The sequence below is a fragment of the Anastrepha obliqua genome, chromosome 2 (genome assembly GCF_027943255.1).
Source record: "Anastrepha obliqua isolate idAnaObli1 chromosome 2, idAnaObli1_1.0, whole genome shotgun sequence".
Classification (NCBI taxonomy): domain Eukaryota; kingdom Metazoa; phylum Arthropoda; class Insecta; order Diptera; family Tephritidae; genus Anastrepha; species Anastrepha obliqua.
Genome location: NC_072893.1, coordinates 132303288 through 132320131, shown reverse-complemented (window position 1 = coordinate 132320131; position 16844 = coordinate 132303288). Strand labels below are relative to the sequence as shown.

At 39.4% G+C, this 16844-nt stretch overlaps 1 protein-coding gene across 4 annotated transcripts in view; it reads left to right on the top strand.

Annotated features, from left to right (window-relative positions):
- The first annotated feature begins 2046 nt into the window (after positions 1–2046).
- Positions 2047–16844, top strand: part of LOC129239344 (supporter of activation of yellow protein) — a 34077-nt gene continuing 19279 nt past the window's right edge. Inside the window, exons 1-2 of one of the 4 annotated variants that reach the window (XM_054874790.1) lie at positions 2047–2183; positions 2835–2982. The gene's annotated coding sequence lies outside the window, so the exon portion shown is untranslated. Of the gene's footprint in view, positions 2983–12376; positions 13185–16844 lie in introns of those variants that run through there. The other 3 variants (XM_054874788.1, XM_054874789.1, XM_054874792.1) reach the window with 3 other exon arrangements.

Genomic DNA, 16844 nt, shown 5'->3' with positions numbered 1-16844 from the left:
CTAAATGTGTAATTTAATTTATTTGAATGCTGAATACAAGATTGCACCTGCCCAAAAGCTTGATGTCAGTACAGAAAATAAACGAACAGAAAGAAGAGAGGGCTGGAATTTAGAACAATGTATATTTGGGAATTTCTGGCAAACTATAATGTTTTTTTTAATGAGACTTGGTGGAGATGTTAGTGAGGTGTTAAGGAACACTCTTTATAACTTAAAATTATTCGGGAAATAATAATTTTTTAATTATATGCATTCAAAATGCCCTCGGGAACTTCACTATAATTTGCCACATTACACTCTATATTTTTTTAACATTTCACTGAAATTCACCAAATATACACTCACACGCGTGTTTTTACTGATTTTTATGCTAATATTCTAATTATTTCTATTAAAATTAAATGCAAATTAATTTGCCCATGCAATCACTTTCCAATTTTAAACGCGAATAAGAAGAAAATTGGAATGACAACAATATGGTGTTGCCGGATGCCTGCAAATGAAAACAAAAATTAAGTACTTGAGTTTAGTGTTAATGATGGGGATGGGGTTATTGTACCTCCTTACTACAGTACAAATAAAAGTGATAAAAACGTGAATATTTAGTAAGTAGATCCAGTCTTTGCTTTGATATCAGCAGCAATCCTCTGGGGCATGCTGCGTACAAGCTTTGTACATTCAGCTATACTTATGGAGGTCCACTCGTGAATTAAAGCATTTTCAGGGCTATTTGCGATATTATGCTGTGTACCTTTATCTTAGGTATTAAAATAGCCCATATGCGATCTAAGGGACTAAGATCTGGAGACTATGCTGACCAAAAAACAATGTTATTGTCTCTAAAACCACGCATCGAGGCCGCTAAGGAGTATCGTCTCGTTTGAATACATTTATGTACTTGGAACTGTCCATGCGCCTTCGCAAATGAACATTTCACCGACACTATTAGCAGTCATGCTGCCCCAGATCATAATGCTGCCTCCCCACGATTAACAATGCGTACCTCGTAATCCCGGATGGTATTCCTCGACAACCTGTCGCCCCACGAACGCCAAACGAGGTGCTCCAAATACCTGTCAGAAAGGAAAAAATCTTTTTATGAGACTTGTATTATTTGCTCGTAATTGGAATAGCGTAAGAAGCTAGGGTTGTTGATATTTTAAAATTATATTAAATCAGCATCCATCAAAGTTCCATTAAGCAGACCACAGAACATTCGACCAATCTTCTTCCGTAAAATGTTTGTATCGGAGAGCCCTTTCTAAACACCTTTTCCGATTTTTTTCTGAAAGCCAATGCTTCTTTCGGGCTTTGCATTCTTTTGAACCTGCTTCCAGAAGCCTTCTTCTAGCTGTTCGGGCACTAAGGGACTTTTCAAATTTGTCCTCCCTTCCTCACTTAAAACTTATATTCTCACTCTTTTGTTGTAACAAAGTTCACTTTGTTTAGGAATTTCGATAAAAAGAAATTATTTACACCGACTTAATAATTTTGCATAAGGATTTTTCACACTTTTACTACCAAATTTAAAATTCCGAAATATTTTAGGTGTACCTTTAAAAATGCATCGTTTTAGACGTAACACATCAAGTGTGTCATGGCTATTCCCATAATACAATTTATTGTTTTAATAATGACACATCTGCAAAAAACAACGGTCACGTCGTTAGCCACAATAGAAATTACTTGTATTTTTAGTAATAATACTTTTGGCCAAGGCTATATATCTGCATGCGAAGGTTATTTAGCTTCTGTACGGATGTCACTCACTTGTCAAACTCGCCTTAAAAAGATATTGGTCACACCTTCTGAATTTTTGTTTGCTTAATTTTTTTTTTAAATAAAAACAGTCTAAAATAAGTTGAACCTATTTCCACTACTTTGGCTATAGTTCCAAAAATGAATTCCAGTTTGGATAGTAAGTAAGTAAGTTTGAGTAATCTTATCATATATTATTTATCTGCAAATTTTATTTTTATGTCACAATTTTTGTAGCTCAAACCAAGGCTCAAGCAAATAGTAATGTTTCATTTGGCAATGTTGCTAGTCATCGTTCGTTCGTTGTTCGCTTTTCGGTGTCACTGTTCGTTCGCTGCGGAAAGCATCGTACCGAGTTGAATGTGTTTTTCAAATGAGTTTTGTGCGGTGAAAAGAAAAATATGTAAACTAATTTTAAGTTAAAAGTGAGAAAAAAACACATAGTATAATTATAAAGTGGGTGGTGAATTGTAAAAGTAGTAAAAGTTAAAAGAAACTTAAGTGGGACAATATACAGAGACTGGACCAGTATATACGTTCAATTCGGGTAGGGGTGCGAAAACGGTAGAACGGCTCTGCGGTGGACCAGCACCAGTGCCAGCGAATTTGTACGAAAGCATAAGAGTTGGTAAAGGCTGTAAAAAGCAGAAATGGTGAAGATGAAAAAATTCATTGCGGGAAATTTCAGACCAATTGTGCGCGAGTCGTTACGAGATACTAGCAAAATTTGATCTGTTTGTGATTTTCTTTCGCAAATTATGAAAATTAAGAGAATGTGCTATTTTTACAATTTTGGAAAAATTAGGTAAAAATTTAACGTTGAAGTAAAAAAATTGTGCCAGACTAGCAGGGTACCAACACAACTAACATCCTGCGCTGGTATACGCACACTTACAAACACTCGCTGTGGGTACTCGACTCGTGAGCCACGCACTGTTTTCATACAAATTGTCGGAGTTATTCGTTGAACTTACATGCGCGTTCGGTGCTCGCTGGTAAATGACGACTGACGGCCAAAAACGCTTTTCTTAAATTTAAAAAATATACAATTGTTTAATTCTAAATTGTGCTTATAGTAATTAGGTGGAAAGTAGAAGATTAATATATGTATTTATTCGGAAAAGTGAATTAATTCCAACAAATACAACGCAGGAAACATACACAAGTATACCTCTTGCCATTTCATATGTTTGCATTGTGTTCTTCGTATGCTGGGCTAAAATGGTGAGTATTTATTTGGTGTTATTATTGTTGCTACCAAGTTCACTCGTTGTGTGTGAGGAGGGTGTTGGTTGATTGTGATGTGGTAACTTTTGATGAAATGGTTGCGAGTAGAGAGTGATAAGAAGGGGAAAACACATTGCAATTGTTTATATGTAGAATAAACTATTATAAAGGAATAATGCACTTCTATAAAGTCGCAAAGTGTCAATTTAACTCAACACCAAAAAATCAAATTTAAGTCATAAAAACCGGAAAAGTAAGAGGAAGCAGAAAAAGAATCAAAATGTATTGCAAATTAAATGCAAAATAAAAAAATCCTTATTTTGAACTCAAGGATAACAGCAATACTATTAGAGAAGAAACATAGAACACTCAGTCATTAAAAAATTTTCTCAAAAACTATTAATTATAAATATAGTTGATAAAACCTTGTTTGAAAGAAATCCATAAAGTCTAAGGGAGGTTAAATGACACTAAACTGTTGGACTACGGCAGGTAAAATCCTTAGTGGAGGCAATACCAAAATAGGTTTAAAAACTCATAAAACTCCTCAAAGATAAGCTAAGACTGTCACGGGCATTCTCACAGGCCATTGAAGACTGCGCAATCATCTGCACATGATCGAGGTATGGCCCACTGACTCTTGTCGTTTCTGCTCCAATGTACCTTCTTGAATGCAGCGCAATAGCAGCATTTGCAGCCAGAAGAAAGGCACATATTCATAGTCCAACACAGCTCTATCTTAGATTTAATAAGGGAACTGGGTCTGGATGAGGTACTGTGATGAGTAGAGAGCACAAACGACCATGACGTCCGAGTAAAAAATCTAAATCAAAAAGGAAATTCAAATTCATAAATTTGGTTTCTTGCGGTCTAAAATGTTGAATAAAGTGGGATATTGTTTGCATATTTTACTAATTTCAGTAGCAAGCATAGATGACCGTTTACAGAATAAAAACTTGGGATTAAATCCGGAAACTTTTCGCTGATATTCCAGGTTATAGGACTTGTCTTAAATTAAATAATGAATGCTCCAGCTTCAATATGATCCCAATAATTTCCATGGTTCATTCTGTTTCAATACATCCTCATTTCTTTCTCCAATGGAAACTCTGACTTTCAACTCTTAAAACGTCTCTAGATTGTTGTCGTAACATTTATTCCTAAATATGCCCCACAAAAAAAATTTAATGGAGTCAAATCGCGACGGCCAATCGACATAACCGTTTCGACTGATTATTCGATTTTTATATTTCCCAACTTCATTCAAGCGATTTTGTCTAGTCTGGCACAATACTTCTGCCGGGACACCCTGTTGATTGAAAAAAATTCACCACTTTTCTTTGCTCGACAATGCTACTCTAGTCAGTGTTCTTTAAATATTTTCGACATTTCTTCATTTCATAAATTTCTCCACATTGCATTCGTTTGTTTGTTATTTTTCCAGCTTCGTTGTGCGACTGTTGTATTTCCCCTTCGTCGAGTCACTTAACGGACGCGCGCGTGTTTTGTAAAGTAATGTCAACCCAGCAGTAGCCAAGCGTGCACCAAGTCAATGGCGCTAATATTTACAGCAGTAACGGCAACAAACCAGCGTCAATGCGATACATTTATACATGTGTAGTGATTATTTGCATTGTATGTATGTGTTTGAATTTGTATGCGAGGGAAAGACAAAAAAAAGTAAAGATAGATTTGACTGTGATGCATTCTTCTACTACATGCATATTTATTTCACTTAATAAGTAAATTAGAGTTATCCACCCAACGGAAAAGCTGTAACTTTAACATCTGTATACAAAAACTAGCTGTATCCGAAATGGTGTAAGCAGTCAAAGAAGGGGAAAACCGGTCATAAATTTGTATTTACATACGTACGCTACAGTGAGCGGAATGCGTTCACTCCTCGGGCCTATCGATACTTTATTGATTTTTGGGGTGAAAAGTGCATTGGCATTCGTTGAAATAAAACTCCACATATGTATGTATTTTACGAATAATGCAGAAAATCTTCATTACCTCTCCTTCAACTCCACCATCCTCTATTGACTTTCTTTTTAATAACGGTGTTTTAAAGATTGACTGAATTAATTAAGTTAAGAAGCAAAACAGTTGGGACTACTGAGCCTCCCCATCCAGCTGGAAGTTTTTTTGTCTTAATAATTTTTGCATGCACTTTTGTCATTGACCAGATATAAATTCGGAACGCTCTGGTAGTGTGGTCTTTGCAACGCTATAACGTCCCCAGTCAGAGAACGAGCTTTGTGAACGGTTAAATAATCCCTAGTCGTGATCTCTGCCAAATCTATTGTTTAATCTGTTCGATGAGTAATTTTCTCTGTTTGAATTTATTTTTAACGATTTTGAACTTCTCGCTGATGATTGTGGAATGGTTTTTTTTTTTAACAAAATATGATTTAATACCACAATAATTTGAACCAATAAACTGTAAAATGTAATATTTTTTAACTCGTCCTTAGCAGGCACGCGACTGTTTTAGTACACCGCACAGGGTTTCCACTATAAGGAGATTTGTAAATGCAATAAACTAAAGTTCTTAAAACAAAATGTGAGTACAACTTCGTCAGATCTACTGCAAATATTTGTAATATAATTTTTCATATTCCTCATTTTGCGATTTTCAGCTTCTTTTTGCGTAATTTTATGAAAGGAATTTTTTAAACAATGAGAGAAATGCGAAAAAAAATAAAAAAATTAGTTTTCAAAATAAAAGTTAAAAATATGGAGATTGTCGGCATTACACCATAATTGGTACGACATTAAAATTGAATGTATGTTTCAGAAGATTGATATTCTATTAATAAAGTTTGCGCCTTCCCGTCAGTATACAAAAAGAAAAAGAAGAGTAAGTAAATAAGTGAATAGAAAGCCAAGAATATAGAATAGAATAAATCGTGCTCGCATATATCTGCACGTGCATACATTTGCATACAGCTATGTTTACTTTCCGTACTGACGTCACTCCATTGTTAAATTCGTCAAAAGCAGCTGTTTTCAGAAACTAGACCTTCTGTATTCTCCAAATGAAATATATTTAGTACATCGATTACTTTTTCATGCCTCACCAGTTGTTGTAGCAGTTTACCAAGCCCTCACCAGTTCCCATCTTGGCGCTCGGCATCTTATCTCTGTGTCTCTATCCACTTAACCATATTTATGCCTCTCCCGCTCTGTTTTTTTCTTTATCGAGTCTAAATATTGCACTTACATATGTATTTTTAGTTTTTTATCCTACGAATTTTTTTTATTTTGCATTCATCTTCGGAATCTTTGCCTGCTTGTATTTCTGTTTCACTCACAGAAAGAGTTTCACAATTTTGTTTTCATTCAAATTTGGTTGCTCTAGCAATGTACAAATGTGCGTGTGATAATAAATGTTTTCTTTATTCGTAATCTATTTTGCACTCTGCAATAAATGAACCATCAAGAATTTTGCAATAGTTGAGCATATATGCATATTTTCAGATTTGGCTCACTTGCCATTCCTCCCGACAACTTTGGTCATCTTTCAAATTTATAATGAAAATGGGGTTTGCTGTTTATCTATTTATTCACTGATTATCCAATACACATATTCATATATATACAGGGCCCGCCATCTATCGTTACGAATTTGAACTAGGTATTATTTGAAGAATGGTAACACTTAGCTGTCATCTGATTTGACAGAAAATTAGTTTTATTTTTCCGCTGAACGAAAATGGTTGTGTATACGCTCAAAGGACCGACCACCCAATGCGTTTTCGCTTCGCTTCATGGGCTTGGGATCGACTTGAAGAAGATGAAGACTTTTACCGAAAAATCATCTTTTCGGATGAAGCTCATTTCCATCTCGGCGGGTATGTTAACAAGCAAAATTGCCGCATTTGGGGCTCAGAAAATGCGCACGCACTCGAAGAAAAGCCGATGCATTCACAACGAGTCACTGTTTGGTGCGGATTTTGGTCGAGAGGCATCATTGGTCCAAATTTCTTCGAAAATGAGCGAGGAGTGTCTGTAACCGTCAATGGAGAGCGTTACCGAAATTTATAATATTTATATACCCCCTGTCACCTGCTGCCCGGCAGGATATCTCCCCGATATTGGTGCGCTCATCAGGGGAGAAAACCGATTGGTAGTAGGTGACTTTAACGCGCATCACGATCTTTGGCATTCAAGCCTGCCAAATGATCGTAGGGGACAGCTACTGGCAGAGCAGCACTGTAAACGACGACGCCCCCACTAGGGTAGTGGGCAATTGTAGCAGCTCGCCTGACATAACAATTGCTAGCGCTGGTCTGATAAATAGCATAACCTGGCGACCTATGCTATCGCTTGCATCAGACCACTTGCCCATTATCATCTCGATCGAGAGACCCGCCGATTTTGTTTCCGCGGATCACCGGTCATATATCAACTTTAACAAAGCTGATTGGACCAGATTCGCGGAATTTACTGAGAACATCTTCGCAGCCCTACCCACTCCCACCGATGTGCGCGCAGGCGAACGCGCATTCCGCAAGGCGATTACAGCCGCCGCGGCTCGCTTCATACCTGCTGGACGGATCCGGGAATTACGTCCCAATTTCCCAGCCGAAGCAGCCGTTATGGCAAACGAGCGTGACCGTCTACGCCAGGCCGATCCCGGGGATCCTCGTATAAAGGATCTCAACTTGGAGATCCGGCAACTGGTCACTCAACATAAGCGGACCAAATGGGTAGAGCATCTGAAGTCCTGTAACTTCACCTCTGGTGTGAGCAAGCTCTGGTCCACCGTACGGTCCCTGTCGAACCCGACGAAGCACAACGACAAGGTGGATATCACCTTCAACGGTCGTACTTCGTCGGACCCGAAGAGATGCGCGAGCTACTTTAGCCGGCAATTTATATTGCATCCTCCGGTCGACAGATCCAAGCGTTGTGCCACTAGACGGCTGCACAAACTGCCCTACAACAGTGCACCGCTTACTTTCACCAGCGACGAGGTTCAGGGGGCCATCAAACACATGAAACCATCAAAAGCCATTGGCCCCGACGGACTAAACATGCTGATGCTGAAAAAGCTGGGTCCATTGGGAGTAGAATATCTCACAAAGGTCTTCAACCTGTCTATGGCCACTCTCATCATTCCTGATAAGTGGAAATTAGGGAGAGTGGTCCCACTGCTGAAGCCTGGGAAACCCGCCAACCAAGGGGAGTCTTATCGTCCGATAACTCTCCTTTCCCCAGTAGTGAAGACACTTGAGGCCCTTCTACTCCCACTCCTCACTCAACACCTGACTCCAGCCCCACACCAGCATGGTTTCCGTAGAGTGCACAGTACCACCACGGCACTCACCGTCATAAACACCCAGGTAAACCGCGGCCTTAACCAAAACCGCCCCTGCGAGAGGACTGTCCTAGTAGCGTTGGACCTACAAAAGGCTTTCGACACAGTCAGCCACGCCACGCTACTAGATGACATTTTACAGTCGACACTCCCGCCAGGGCTGAAGAGGTGGACCGCGAACTACCTGAGTGGTCGTCACTCGTCGGTAGTATTTCGAGACCAAACCTCAAAACAAAGAAAAATAAAGCAAGGAGTACCGCAGGGTGGTGTCCTTTCACCCTTGCTTTTTAATTTCTATATTTCGAAACTCCCCCAGCCACCAGAGGGAGTCTCACTGGTCTCATATGCCGACGACTGCACGATAATGGCGTCGGGCAATGACATTTATGGCCTATGCTCAAAAGTAAACGACTACCTCGCCAGCCTTTCTCGCTTCTTCACTGCGAGAAACTTAAAACTTTCTCCCACGAAATCCACGGCGACCCTATTTACCACCTGGACAAAGGAGGTCAAGCTGCCACTTCAGGTTCGCGTCGATGATACCCCAATTCCGAAGATAAACAACCCCAGAATTTTGGGAGTCACCTTTGACAGCTTGCTCTCCTTCTCGGCGCACACAACCGCTATTGCAACGAGAGTACAGAATCGCAACAAGGTCCTCAAGTCGCTTGCCGGCAGCACTTGGGGCAAAGACAAAGAAATGTTGCTGTCGACTTTCAAAGCAATAGGCCGACCGGTTCTGAACTATGCCGCGCCTGTCTGGTCGCCTGGAACCAGTGATACGCAGTGGACGAAGCTTCAGACCTGCCAGAATACTGCCATCAGGACCGCGACAGGATGTCTCCTGATGTCCCCTTTTCACCACTTACATGACGAGGCGCACATGCTCCCGGTTAAGGAGCATAACAAAATGCTCGGCAAGCAGTTTCTGCTAGGGTGTCACCGTAGGCCTCACCCATGCAGACACCTGCTCGAGCCTGAGCCACCTCCCAGGCACATCAGGAGACACTTCCTCAACTACGTGGACGAGATCCAGGACAAAACGGACAGACCTCTCCAGGATCAGACAGTATACAGACAGGCTATTAACGACATTCATCGGGAGACACTTACCACCTTCCTAAGCTCCCGACCCCCGAATGCCGTTATCGGAGTCCAACCACCACCTATCGCAGACGAAGAGCTCCAGCTTCCTCGAGAGTCCCGCGTAATCTTGGCACAACTACGTTCTGGATATTGTAGCAGGTTAAACTCCTACCTATCCAGAATCGACCCCGACATACTAAACATATGTCCTGCATGTGAAGGTACCCCGCACAACACTAACCACCTCTTCACATGCCCCATCAAACCCACTCATCTAACACCCCTCTCCCTTTGGACCCAACCCGTCGAAACTGCCAGTTTCCTGGGCCTACCGTTAGATGAGCTAGACGAAGACGACCGGTAATTTACACTACACTGACAGGGCGAAGATACTGCTACAACAACAACAACAGCGTTACCGGGCCATGTTAAACGAATTTTTGTTCCGAAAAATTAAAGAGGAGGATATTGGTGGCATTTGGTTCCAACAAGATGGCGCTACTTGCCACACAGCGAATGCTACGATCAATCTTTTGCGCACTGCCTTCGAAGATCGCATTATCAACCGAAATTCTGATATCGTTTGGCAAGCTCGGACCTGCGATTTGACGCTGTTGGATTATTATCTTTGGGGTGCCGTCAAAGACCAGTGTTATGCCAACAAACCAGCAACAATTGATGCACTGAAGACCAACATATGCGATGTCATAGCTGAAATACAGCCGCATACAATCGAAAATGTGTTGAAAAATTTGACCGATCGTAAGGGATGGTACATGGCTAGCCGAGACAGCCATATGAATGAAGTTGTGTTCCATCATTAACCGAAAGGATTGTACTTCAAAATAAAAAAAAACAGTTTGGAAAAATAATGAGTAGTTTCTTTTTTATAGCATTTTTAATTCCGTAAAATTATATGGCGGACCCTATAATTATAGGTACATGTGTATTACATACAATATTTTTTCTGCCGAAAAACCACCGAAATCCCATTGCATTGATATTAGTTGGGTTCATTCTGCATCCATCATCTCACACTGTTGCTCTCTCAAATTCGCCACTGAGCTTTACATCTTATTTGTGTATCATTCCTATAATTATTCTTGGACATATGTTTGGTGTAATTTGTATAATCTGGTGCACCATGAATGCCATATGACCAGTGCTGCAAGAATTTAAAAAAATACCACTCACCGCACAGGCATTGAAATGGTAACTTTCTTAGGGCAACCCTCATACGTCCTTTGTATCTGGTCGCGTAAGTCGTGCGTGTGGGTGTTTAGTTCTGCAGCAGGAGATTCGAGTTCAAGATTGTCAGGTTTATTAAAAAAAATATATATAGAAAATGGTTGTTGATTTAATGATGTATTCCGAAAGCCAACGTAATTCGTTCTCGCGAATTGTATTAGCAAATATGATACTTCAAAAACTCACAGAATTTCTACGCTAACGGAATTTACTCGAAAAATGCCAGGAAAAATCAAATTGGCGTATATTTGATTATTTTTTTAAGATTGTGCTCAAATTGGTAACCGAACTTTTTAAACGATCACATAATATAATATGTGACTATTTACAATTTAATATTTCCCTGTAAGAAAATGTTATAAGTTAAGTTGGCATCCGTCTCTTCGTAGCCCATCTGGAGCGTGCTCGTTACTTAAAGCACCAGATTTTTAATTTAATTCGCTCATTTTATACCTAAAATGTCGCCACTTTGTACTGGCGCTCTTTTTTTTTGTGTTGGATGTTGTGGTTCGTGTATTTGTTTTCACTTAATTCCATGTAGCTACACGCGTTCATACATATTGCGATTTTCATATCAAAATGTTTCATCGTCATTTGTCTGTCGGTTGGTCGAACGTTCGGTCAACTGTTATGCTGTTACTACATACATATGCACATATTAAAAAATAAAAGTATATGATAGCCGAAGCTATTGAATGCTTGAATGGCTATTTGTATTTGTGATTAAATTTGTTTGTATATGCAATTGTAGTTGTATTCGTGCGTAATACTTTTATATCTGTGTTTATCGTATTCAGTGAAGCTAATTCGTCAAATTTCGTCGTGTTTGGAATATCAACGGCAAAAATGTATTTCGTTGTTCTTTTCTGCCACATGCTAAAACACCCACACCTCCCATTCTGTATGGGGCGAAATATTTATCTGCGACTGGCAAATAGCAAATAAAATTTGTTAGCGTTTATCTCTTGCCTACAAAATACATACATATGTTTTATTAATTTTCCGACGCTGTTGAACTAGCGACTTGATTCTGTACATTCAGGGGTTTACACACTACCGTATATACGCACGTGCATACTTACCCAGGTCCGTATGCGTATGTGGAGACAAAAGTATCTGTTGGTTTCTTCTTTGTTTGTCGCAGCGGCAACTTTTGGTATACGTTTCGTCAGTTTCTTCGAACATCTTTTGCTGTCATTTAACATACTGCTGTTGCTGCTGCTACTTTTATATCCATCCACCCTATTCATACATTACTCACACACACACTTAGCCAAATGCGAACTCGGGTTTCTTGAGTTGCTATTGCTCTGCATCGTGTTTTATTCATGTTTCTCTTGTGCACATGCTTCATACGGTCCGTTCTTTGATCGTGCGCCCTGTTCGGTTCGGTAGTCGGCGACTGTATCCCCTGCCACCTTTATCTGTTCGTATGGTTATTTCTCTAACTTTGCACTTCGTCTACCTCTACCGCTGCCTGCCGCCACCGTCACAATGGCATAGCTGTCGCATGCATATTCGTTGCTTTTCGCCATCGTCGGTAGTCACTTCTCTCCCACTACGCTTTCCTGTAATTTATCACTGCCTCTGTTTCATATATTTTCGTGCGCTGGCTAGTACGATTCGTTTCTATGTCGCGCTCGTTCGTTGGCATAGCACTGAAAATTTCACAGCGCACAAAAAAGGTACAATACAATTTTTTTTCTTTGTAGGCAGCATATTTTCGTTCTCGTTTTCAGTTTCGAAGTTCAACGTTTTGAAACGCGTGCAGTGCGTTACGTTTGTCTTTACGCGAAGCGCATGCAATTTTCAGATAGTCAAGCGCTCAGGAAAATTCGATAAAACTTGTGTTGACGTACTGTGTTTTGTGTATAGTAAAGGTGAAAATTATGAAAAAGTAGTCATCATTTACGTTGAAATTCGCTCTGCTTTCAGAAAGAAGTGGTACGGTAGAGACACATAAAGTATGTACACATTTGTGTAAACGTGTTAGTAGAGGCGTTTGTTCGTGAAAGAGAGTGGGGCGGGATATACTATAAAGAAAAAAATTTAAGGGGTGAAAGAAAGTCTGCACTTAAACGCGTATGTGCTAACAAGCTGAATAATTGTATCTACATTCGTGTTTTCTGCTATTTCGGTGTTCGCAGACCATGCACATTATGTATAAAGTGCTTCAATTTATTGAAAAAGTTGTAAAATGAATGCGTCAAGTGCACTGTGAAATATGTGCATACATTGTTACTTATAGACAGATGTATAGTGGGGCTCCGGCTTAAGGCTCTCTGTATATCATATGAGTGTAATAAATGATCACTCAAACAAAACTTTAAAAATTCGCGCTAAAAAACAAACAAAAAAATAAGGTCTTTCCATCGAGCTCGTTGCTTCGTTACTTGGCCGTTATGCGTATATTTGCGCAGTGATAAACTTGGTTATTTCATCGGTAGTTGGCAAAGTAACAATCAGCTGTTTGATAACTGGATTTGATGGTGAGACGCGAAGTTTTGGTTGAAAATATCAAAAAAGGGAAGGAAAAAAAGTAAGTTATTTTCTTAGTCAAATTTTTGTTTGTTTTATATATATAAACTAGCAAACCCGGCCCGCTTCGCTAGGCACACTTAAATAGAATAGATATGGTTTAGAACAGAAAAGATATGGTTTTCATATTATGTATGTCTTTATTCTCACATTATTTATTTCTTTATTCATACCACGTTTTTGTCTCTATCTCGAGACCCCAGTCACGGAGCGGCACGAAAAATACTCTGAACTAAAGCATTCACTAACAGCTTCCATTTGATACCTATATTGTACATACATATCCGAAGGTTACCCGGGCCCACGTTTTGACCTATATCTCGAGACCCTAGTCACGGGGCGGCATGAAAAATACTCTGTACTAAAGCATTCACCAACAGCTTCAATTTACTATCCATATTGTACAAACACATTCTGGGGTCCACGTTTTGGTCTCTATCTGGAGACCCTAGTCACGGAGCGGCACGAAAAATACTCTGAACTAAAGCATTCACCAACAGCTTCCATTTGATATCCATATTGTACAAACACATTCTAGGGTCCACGTTTTGGTCTCTATCTGGAGACCCTAGTCACGGAGCTGCACGAAAAATACTCTGAACTAAAGCATTCACCAACAGCTTCCATTTGATATCCATATTGTACAAACACATTCTAGGGTCCACGTGTTGCTTTCTATCTCGAGACCTTAGTCACGGAGCGGCATTGAAAATACTCTGAACTAAAGCATTCACCAACAGCTTCCATTTGATACCCTATTGTACATACGCATCCGAAGGTTACCCGAGCCCACGTTTTGACCTATATCTCGAGGCCCTAGTCACGGGGCGGCATGAAAAATACTCTGTACTAAAGCATTCACCAACAGCTTCAATTTGATATCCATATTGTACAAACACATTCTGGGGTCCACGTTTTGGTCTCTATCTGGAGACCCTAGTCACGGAGCGGCACGAAAAATACTCTGAACTAAAGCATTCACCAACAGCTTCCATTTGATATCCATATTGTACAAACACATTCTAGGGTCCACGTTTTGGTCTCTATCTGGAGACCCTAGTTACGGAGCGGCACGAAAAATACTCTGAACTAAAGCATTCACACACAGCTTTCATTTGATACCTATATTGTACATACACATCCGAAGGTTACCCGGGCCCACGTTTTGACCTTTATCCCGAGACCCTAGTCACGGGGCGGCATGAAAAATACTCTGTACTAAAGCATTCACCAACAGCTTTCAATTGATATCCATATTGTACAAACACATTCTAGGGTCCACGTGTTGCTCTCTATCCCGAGACCCTAGTCACGGAGCGGCATGAAAAATACTCTGAACTAAAGCATTCACCAACAGCTTCCATTTGATACCCATATTGTATATACACATCCGAAGGTTACCCGGGCCCACGTTTTGACCTATATCTCGAGACCCCAGTCACGAAGCGGCATGAGAAATACTCTGTACTAAAGCATTCACCAACAGCTTTCAATTGATATCCATATTGTACAAACACATTCTAGGGTCCACGTGTTGCTCTCAATCTCGGGACCCTAGTCACGGAGCGGCATGAAAAATACTCTGAACTAAAGCATTCACCAACAGCTTCAGTTTGATATCCATATTGTACAAACACATTCTAGGCTCCATGTTTTGGTCTCTATCTCGAGACCCTAGTCACGGAGCGGTATGAAAAATACTCTGAACTAAAGCATTCACCAACAGCTTCCATTTGATACCCATATTGTACATACACATCCGAAGGTTACCCGGGCCCACATAGGGGTGGACTACCCTTAACATTTAGGGGGATGAAAAATAGATGTTGGCCGATTCTCCACCCTGGCCGACAATCACGCTAAGGATCACAAAAATCGGTCGAGCCGTTTCGGAGGAGTTCAAGTTCGAACACCGTGACACGAGAATTTTATATATAAGATTATACTTGTATATAATGGAATTGCTATAAATCAGCAAGTGCGAAGGAGCGTTACAGAACTGTCAGAAATAAGTCAAAAATGTCAAAGTGCCTACCAACAAACCCCTAAAGTAATGAAATTTGTGTGAGTACACCTAATGTGCAAAGTTGTGCTGATCTCGGCGTTTTTCGCTGACGCTGTGCTAGAAATTCTATTATAATTACATGTTTTATACATCACATACATATCTGCAAACATGTGTAGATATGTGCATACATACTACTTGTACGGTGTTTTAGCGCGTTTCGTTGCTCACAAGTCAATATAAAATTATAGTAAAAACAATTAGGCCGCTACAAGGTTAGCATATGAGGTACTCAACAAACATTTTAATACAAATAAATCAGTAAACATTCAAATCGGTTTGTATATTGTCAAGAGTGACGGCTGGCTAATGATTGCAAAGACATAGCCAGTCAGTCGTACGTTTACACATTTCGACAAATACATGTAAATTAATATAAATTTGCAAGTATTAATATTAAAATTCTCCATTAGATATATTATTTAATAATAATTTTACATGTTCGCTTTTCCATTTATTTGCCAATTGCGCTTGCACTCTATTCGTTTCGACATTATTACATTTTTCAATGTACAATTTCGTGTTTTTTCATGACGAGTCTGTCGCTATGAATGGAAATGTGTGCGGGGTACCTTAGATGTACATATGTACATAAATAAATATGTAAAAGTGTGCAAGCGTTTGTTTAATAAACACCTTGGAACATCTATGAAATCTGTGAGAATATGAATAAAAGGGAGAAAATGTTATTCCCACACGTACATAGTACACAATGAACTCCATATTGCTGCCATGTGGAAGATTGGAATAGAAGGCATATATATGTAATTAGTATTAAATGCTTCCTTTTTCTGAGAAATTTATGTATGAGACCGGAACATTTTTATATTTTCAAATATTATATGTACATATTAACTATGTATGTACAGATGTGGAGTTATAAATAGCACACATTTTAGATTAATATTGTATTTGATTTTTTTGTTATGAATTTGTTGAATTGGAGATTTGTGAATGTTTATATTTGTATATATAATAAATTATACCATGTAATGTATTTTTTCAAACTTTTTTCTTTATTTTCAAGATTGAATATTGTCACTTATTCTTCTTCTTAATCGGCGTATCCATGCTGGATGTTCGCGATTACATACAAACGTCATTGTGATCTTAGTCATACAGTTGTCAGGTCATATTATTAATGATTTCATTATATTTTTGTCTGTTTTTCGCTGCTGTTGTTAATTCGCCGATTGTTTTTAGGCCTGTCCACTCTTTGATGTTGTCTAGCCATGTCATTTTCTTCCTACCAATTCCTCTTTGTCCTTCAATTTTTCCTTGCATCAGCAGTTTTAGAATATCATACTTGTCACCTCTTGTAATATGTCCGAAATAAGCGACCTTCCTCCTTTTTATGTCCGTAAGCATGTTCCTAGCGGTTTGCATTCTATTTAGCACTACGTCATTCGATATTTTGTCATTCCAGCTTATTTTCAACATTTTTCTGTAACACCACATTTCGAATGATTCTAGTCGGTGTATGCTTACGGTTTTCAATGTCCAGGCCTCGCATCCATATAAGAGTGTTGACCATACATAACATTTTAAAAATCTTGTCTTTAACCCGTTTGGTATGTCCCGGCGTGTCAGTATCTT